This window comes from Lithobates pipiens, unplaced genomic scaffold (assembly GCF_037356315.1).
Source record: "Lithobates pipiens isolate NorthernLeopardFrog02 unplaced genomic scaffold, aLitPip1_a1.2 Scaffold_27, whole genome shotgun sequence".
In the NCBI taxonomy this organism is placed as follows: domain Eukaryota; kingdom Metazoa; phylum Chordata; class Amphibia; order Anura; family Ranidae; genus Lithobates; species Lithobates pipiens.
Genome location: NW_027507788.1, coordinates 83,629,390 through 83,637,983, shown reverse-complemented (window position 1 = coordinate 83,637,983; position 8,594 = coordinate 83,629,390).

The following is an 8,594-nucleotide window of genomic DNA, read 5'->3' as shown; positions in this document are numbered from 1 at the left end:
TACGGAGCACCGCTAGTTCTTAGGACAGAGCACTGGAAGAGGCCATGGAGGAAGAAGAAGAGGAGGGGGTGGAGGAGAGAGGTGTGTCACAACCAGTAGTAGCATTTTGGAGGCATGGTGGCGGAACAACCTCAAACACTACTGCATCCTTCCCAGCTGCCAGAAGAGTGACCCAATGGGCCGTGAAAGACAGGTAATGTCCCTGTCCATGCCTGCTGGACCATGAGTCAGTGGTAATATGCACCTTACCGCTGACCGCCCAGTCAAGCGAGGCAAGGACATTGCCTTCCACATGCCGGTAGAGAGCCGGAATCGCCTTCAATGAGAAAAAGTGGCGTTTGGGGACCTGCCACTGAGGAACCGCACATTGCACAAACTTACGGAAGGGGGCCGAGTCTACCAACTGAAAAGGCAGCAGTTGAAGTGCTAGCAATTTACCCAAGCTAGCATTCAACAGCTGGGCATGTGGATGGCTGGGAGGGAACTTCTTTTGACGGTCCAGCAGCTGGGGCAGGGAAATTTGCCTGCTATAATCGGACTTGGGTGTACTGCTAGCAGAGTGCCCGCAAGCACTTGGCTGTGACACACCTAATTCTACACCTTCATTCCTCTCAGAGCAGGTTTCAGAGAGGACTGAAGATCTAGTGGGGTTGGAGATCCCAGCTGATGAGGAGCAAGGAGAGGTCCGCTTTGTTTTTTGGTGTGGGTCTTTGAGGTACGCTTGCCAATGAGCTGCATGGCAGGTCAACATATGTCTGGTCAAGCATGTGGTGCCCAAGCGGCTGATGTCTTGGCCACGCAAGATACGCTTGAGACATATGTTGCAAATAGCAGCGGTGCGATCTGATGCACTCGTCTCAAAAAGGGCCCACACCAAAGAACTTTTAGAATAACGCGCAGAGGCAGCGCCCTGCACAGACGGAGCTCTGCGGTGTGATTCAGTCGTGTGCTGCCCCTAAGCTGGGCCCCGGAGGGCATCCTGCCTCGTTGGACATGTGCCTCCTCCTCCTCCTCTCTCCTACCAGGCACCCACGTGGAGTCAGTGCCCTCATAATCCCCTACCTCTTGATAAGTGGAGCAAACCTGGCAGCATGCTGCAGCTTGTGGAACATGACTGCCAGATTGCTGTCCTTCTTGAGCATCCCCTCTCTCTGTGCTAATGCTACTGCCTTCCTCTAGCTGAGTATCATCATCAGAGCCTACAAAACACTGGGCATCCTCCTGGAGCATGTACCCAACACTGTGCTCAAAGAGTTAAGAGGACTCCTCAGAAGGACGTGGTGGGTCTAGGGAAGGAGTCACTGATGATGACATTGAGACGAGGGATGATGATGCGTTGGCAGCTGCTTTGCTAGTACCCTGAGCCTGGGTGAGAGAGGATGAGGAGGATGAAGAGGGCTTGGTCATCCACTCTACCAAGTCTTCGGCATGATGCAGCTCAACACGTCCAGCTGCCGAATACAAGCGTGTCCCATGGCCACGTGCTGATGATGAGAACAGGAATTAAAGGGTAGATACCGGTGTATACTGTGCTGTGCAGGAGGCCCACAACACCAACTAACTCCGGCAGATGGCTCAATTAGAGAAGAGCTATATAGGTGGATAATGGTGTATACTGCGGTCAGGGCACACAGACAACACCCACAATCTCCTACAGCTGACTGAAAGCTCTATTGCAGAAGAGCAATATAGCTAGCTATATAGGTGGATATAATGGTGTATACTGCGGTCAGGGCACACATACAACACCCACAATCTCTACAGCTGACTGAAAGCTCTATTGCAGAAGAGCAATATAGCTAGCTATATAGGTGGATATAATGGTGTATACTGCGGTCAGGGCACGCAGACAACACCTACAATCTCCTACAGCTGACTGAAAGCTCTATTACAGAAGAGCAATATAACTAGCTATATAGGTGGATATAATGGTGTATACTGCGGTCAGGGCACACAGACAACACCCACAATCTCCCACAGCTGACTGAAAGCTCTATTACAGAAGAGCAATATAGCTATCTATATAGGGGGATATAATGGTGTATACTGCGCTCAGGGCACGCAGACAACACCCACAATCTCCTACAGCTGACTGAAAGCTCTATTACAAAAGAGAAATATAGCTAGCTATATAGGTGGATATAATGGTGTATACTGCGGTCAGGGCACGCAGACAACACCCACAATCTCCTACAGCTGACTGAAAGCTCTATTACAGAAGAGCAATATAGCTATCTATATAGGGGGATATAATGGTGTATACTGCGGTCAGGGCACGCAGACAACACCCACAATCTCCTACAACTGACTGAAAGCTCTATTACAGAATAGCAATATAGCTAGCTATATACGTGGATATAATGGTGTATACTGCGGTCAGGGCACACAGACAACACCCACAATCTCCTACAACTTACTGAAAGCTCCATTACAGAAGAGCAATATAGCTAGCTATATAGGTTAATAAAATGCTGTATACTGCGGTCAGGTCACGCAGACAACACCCACAATCTCCTACAACTGACTGAAAGCTCTATTACAGAATAGCAATATAGCTAGCTGTATACGTGGATATAATGGTGTATACTGCGGTCAGGTCACACAGACAACACCCACAATCTCCTACAACTGACTGAAAGCTCTATTACAGAAGAGCAATATAGCTAGCTATATAGGTGGATATAATGGTGTATACTGCGGTCAGGGCATGCAGACAACACCCACAAACTCCTGCAGATTGCTAAAAGCTCTATTACAGAAGAGCAATATACCCCCACTCCCTCTCGCTCTCCCTCTCTCACCCCCTTCCCCACCTCTGTCTCCCCCATCACCCCTCTCTCTCTCACTCACCCTATCTCTCTCACCCTCACCCCATCTCTCTCACCCTCACCCACCCCCCTTACCAATCCCCTCTCTCCTCCCACCCCTACCACTGCCACTGACCTCATCCTCCTAATGAAGGTCTACAGGTCCCAGCATTAGACCCTCAGAGCGGAGGATGCGACAAGCCCCCCGGTAGGTCAGTGTAGGGTCAGGTAGGTCAGTGTAGTGGACAGATAGGTCAGTGTATGTCCAATTTTTACTCAAGATCCCTCGGTTATTTGTATTCCCTTTGTAGTATAAAGTACAGGGTTTTATATACAACTTTAGTGCCTTGGATATAAAAAGCATTTGTTTCATGTATGTTAGCCCAACATTGTAAGAACAATTACACTCTGTGACTCTAAGTGGTCACCTGCAATGTTGGGCTAACATACATGTAACAAATGCTTACATAGGTAAGGGGCGGTGCCACCCAGCGATGTCACATGGTGGCATTGCCCCCTTGTGATGTGACGGACTGGTGCATGCTGAGGGGTGTTCCTGAATGGCAGTTTGGAAATGTGGTCACCCTAAACGCATGTCCAGACCAAGTGAAGGTCTGGGACCTTGTTAGTCAACTTTTGATGGGGGAGAAATGTGACAGACTCACCCGGGACAGAGGCTTTTGGATTTTGGAGGGGACTGAATGCTAGCCTCTTTCAACTGATTATGGGCCCTGGCATTTGGTGGAATGGTGCGCTTTGTGAGCTGTATGTCTGGGGACCCTTGAGGTGTTGTTACTTTGGATTCGGGTCCTTGTTCCCCAGGACACACAGACTCTGGGAACCCTGTGTATGCCATATTGGAAATGGTGACTGGGAGTGTATGTCTTGGATTGCTGAAAATGGGACAGTAATATTTATCCACAATAAATCCCAGGGTATATGTAAAGACTATTCTTGGTTTGTTTGATTCTGAACTCAACATGTTAGTTGAGAGAGCTGATCACATCGGCCTCTAGAACCGGGTAGGAGCCGGACAGCCTACTCCTACTATAGTTTGTTGCCTACTAGGCTGAGGAGGGGGGTAGATCAGTGTTTGTATTGTTAATTGTAATTAGCTCCTGCTATAGTGAGAATGCGTCCTGTGTTTATACTTCTGTGTGAAGTTCGGAGACCACAAGTCTGACCTGTAGTGAAATCCTGATTAATCCTAACAATGCTTACGAGGGCACGGAGTCACATCGGCTGCTATAAGGGATTAGTTAATTAGCTCATGTTAATTCTGTTTCTGGTTACAGATGTATTGTTAGAGTAATATGGGCAGGAGAGGGGGCCTCCTCTTCTACTGTATATAAGACTTGTCATTTTGGTTCTAATAAAGAGTCCATGTCAGCAGCTAAACAAAGTATCGTCTTGTTTTGTGCTTGTGGGTGGTTGGAATATCTGTATTCAGACTGGGAGGAAATTATATATGGCGAAAGCACTCAAGCAGAGTGTGGGATGTTCCGTTACATGCACCAACTGGAAATAAAGTGTTACTGGATCTACTGGTTACTAGGGGTGAGCCGAACACCCCCCCCCCCCCCCCCGGTTCGGTTCGCACCAGAACCTTCGAATGGACAGACATGGATCAATGCAATTTTTTCTTTTAAAAACGGACGTTTTTTCGGGAGCATTGATTTTAATGATGATTAAAGTGAAAAAAAAAAGAAATATTCCTTTAAATATCATGCCTGGGGGGTGTCTATAGTATGCCTGGGAGGTGGCACATGTTCCCCGTGTTTAGAACAGTCCCTGCACAAAATGACATTTAACGGAAAAAAAGTCATTTAAAACTGCTTGCGGTTTTAATGTAATGTCTGGTTCCGGCAATACGGATGAAAATCATTGAGTAAAATGGCATGGGTAGCCCCCCCTGCCTATTACCAGCCCCTTTGAGTCTTGTACGGATATTAAGGGGAACCCCGTACCCATATTAAAAAAATGAAAGGTGTTGGTCCCCCAGGCACTATATACTCAACAGCAGTTTACAGATAGTGCAAACAAGACAGGGACTGTGCAGGTTTGTTGTGTTAAGTAGAATCTGTTTGTAATTTAGAACTGGTACCTTTTTTAAAGTGTAGCTCCAGTGAAAAAATCTATGTTTAAGCTTTTTGGAAAACATAGGGAAGGGTTAACACCCCTGTATAATTTTTTTGTCCGTCTGTCTTTTTTCATCTCACTTCCTGTTGTCTCCTTCCGTTTGCAAATAGGAGACGTTTGTAAGTTGGATGTTTGAAAGTAGGGGCCTGCCCTATATGCGCTGCAGAATTTTGGCCCTAAGGTGTTGGTGTTGCCACAAGTTAACACTGTAAGCCCTCAAAGTGACTCTTGGTGGGCGCTGGAGCGCCCTGCTGTGAACTATTATTTCAAGAATTGTAATTACATGCCATTGTTGAACAGTGGTAGAAAAATTGGGCCTTTGGTGGTTGTGGTGGTGGTGGTGCTGGTGCCACAACACAAGTCCTCACAGTTACTCTCGGTGGGTGCAGGAACGGGCCCTGCTGTGAAATATTATATCAAGAATTGTAATTACATGCACCTGTTAAACAGGGGCTGAAAAATTGGGCCTTAGTCACTGGTGCCACAACACTGCAACACCTCACAGAAACTCTAGTTGGAGAGCAGGAATGAGCCCTGCTGCAAAGCATTGCATCAAAAATTGTAATTACATGCCCCTGTTAAACAGGGGCTGAAATATTGGGCCTTAGGCACTGGTGTTGGTGCCACGACACTGAAACCTCTCCCAGATACTCTAGTTGGAGTGCAGAAATGAGCCCTGCTGCAAAGCATTGCATCAAGAATTGTAATTACATGCCCCTGTTAAACATGGGCTGAAAAATTGGGCCTTAGCCACGGGTGGCGGCACCCAGAACCAAAAATGTTCTTCCAAGCTATCAGCAGGATCATTAAGGAGGAAGAGGATAGTCAGTCAACATAACAGGACAGTCACTCAGCATAGGTCTTGAAGGGATGTGACATTTAAAAAAAAACTATTCAGTTACATCAGCTTTGGGTGCTTGGTAGCTTGGTAGCTGGTATGTGAAAAACCAATTTAAACAACTGGGAGAACTCCGCGCCAAAGAAACTAAAATCAAAAAGCTGCTCCCCTGAAAAGAGGTATAAAACTCCTTTGTAAAGTAAATAAAGTGATAAACGGGCGCTAGAGTAAATTAATAACTTATTGAGATATAATCCTAATTATCTCAAACAAGATAGAAAACCAAAAAAATTATATATGAAATATCACATGCAACATCAGTGATAACACATCATGATAACCGCCACTATTTTCAAAATATACTGTATGTGCATCTGACAAGAAAAAAAAAAAAAATATATATATATATATATATATATATATATATATATATATATATATATATATATATATATATACACACAACACTCAGTTATCATAATGCCACGTACACATGATCGGAATATCAGGCAGACTTGGTCCGTGTGTGGGCTCCGGCGGACTTTTTTTAGAAAGTCGTTTTGACTCAAAAACTGTCCACCAGACTCGCAGTCACAATCCGGCCATGAGTGTGCTAGTCCGCCGTACTTTTGAAATGAACGGACTTTCCCGCACACGGAGGAAAGTCCATTCATTTTGAACGCGGCTCCAGGTAACCGGGGCTAGCGAAGGAAGTCAATGTCGCCACCTACGGCGGCGAGATTGACATGTCGCTGGCCTTTCACCTGGTATGGACTTAAAGGGTAAGCCCTACGCTGAAAAAACGGCGTGGGGGTCCCCCCAAGGTCCATATCAGGCCCTTATCTGAGCACGCAGCCCGGCCGGTCAGGAAAGAAGGTGGGGACGAGCGAGCGCCCCCCTTCCTGAGCCGTACCAGGCCGCGTGCCCTCAACATGGGGGGTGCTTTGGGGAAAGGGGGCCGCGCGGCCCCCCCACCCCAAAGCACCTTGTCCCCATGTTGATGAGTACAAGAGCCTCTTCCCGACAACCCTGGCCATTGATTGTTGGGGTCTGTGGGTGGGGGGCTTATCGGAATCAGGGAGCCCCCTTTAATAAGGGGGCCCCCAGATACCGGCCCCCCACCCTATGTGAATGAGTATGGGGTACAATGTACCCCTACCCATTCCCCTGTGAAAAAAAATGTAAATAAAAAACAACACACAAGGGTTAAAAATAATTTAATTTAATTTTAATTTTATTTATTGCCCAGCTCCGGGGGTCTTCTTCCGTCTTCGGGGATCTTCTCGCCGGACTCCTCCGCTATCTTCTGCTAGCTCTTTTACTAGCGGAGAAGCCCGGCTTTCTGCTTCGTCGCCGCCTGGGGGTCTTCTTCCAACTTCGGGGGTCTTGTCACCCTCTTCGGGGGTCTTGTCCCCCTTTACGGTTCGTCTTGCCGGGCCTCCACTTTATTCCTTTAGCTCTTTTACTAGTGGTGGCCCGGTCTTCAGTTGCCGCCTCTTCTTCTGACTTCGGGGGTCTTGTCCCCCTCTTCGGTTCTTCTTGCCAGGCCTCCGCTCCTTCTTCCAGCTCTTTTACTGGTGGTGGCCCGGTCTTCTGTCGCCGCTGTCTTTGCCACCTTCTGTTCTTCTCTTCTTCTTCCTTGAGATGTTGATCCGATGTTGTCTCTGGCCGTAATGACAGGGATGTGTTGCGCGGCGACTTATATAGGGGCAATGGGCGGGGTCGCCCATTATGATGTCACAGTCCCATAGGATGCTAGTCCCGGCTACCTGGAGACACGTTCAAATGAACGGACTTTCCTCCGTGTATGGGCAAGTCCGTTCATTTCAAAAGTACGGCGGAATCCCGCCATAGTCCGGCAGACCTAGTCCGCCGGAAAAGTCTGGTCGTGTGTGGGCAGGTCCGCTTGTTCAGAAAGTCGGACTTTACGGCGGTTTTTCAACCAGACTAAGTCCGCTGGATAGTCTGATCGTGTGTACGCGCCATTAGTGTACAATCCAATCAAAATTATTGAAATCCCGCAATAATAAAACGTATCACAAAACAAAAGTCCCTTTCATGAGACAAACAATAAATTAAGTGTGGCATTGCAGAATCTACCAACACAGGAACTTTCCAAGTGTGGCAAAATCCTCTGAATGCGTTGAGTGAACCTTCACCAAAGCTAGTTTCTTTGGCGCGGAGTTCTCCCAGTTGTTTTTCAATTGGTTTTTCGCATACTATAGTAACAAGGAATAATTGTACACTTGTACGCTTTAGAACTCACGCAGACATGGATGTGTTCAATTTTATGAAAGAACGGCACATCAATATAAAGGAGGTGTTTCAACAAACCCCTAGCCCTAACTTAGATCTTGATAGAGGCTTTAACCACTTAAGCCCCGGACCAATTGTCAGCCTAAGGACCAGAGGTCTTTTTACAATTTCGCACTGCACTGCTTTAACTGGTAATTGCGTGGTCATGCAATGTTGTACCCAAACAAAATTTGCGTCCTTTTCTTCCCACAAATAGAGCTTTCTTTTTATGGTATTTGATTGCCTCTGTGATTTTTATTTTTTACGATATAAAAGGAAAAAGACAGAAAATTTTGAAAAAAAAATATATATTTTCTACTTGTTGTTATAAGAAAAATCGAATAAACTCAATTTTAGTCATACATTTAGGCCAAAATGTATTCAGCCACATGTCTTTAGTAAAAAAAAATTCAATAAGCGAATATTTATTGGTTTGCGCAAAAGCATAGAGCATCTACAAACATTTTCTGGAATTTACACAGCTTTTAATTTATGACTGCCTATCTCATTTCTTG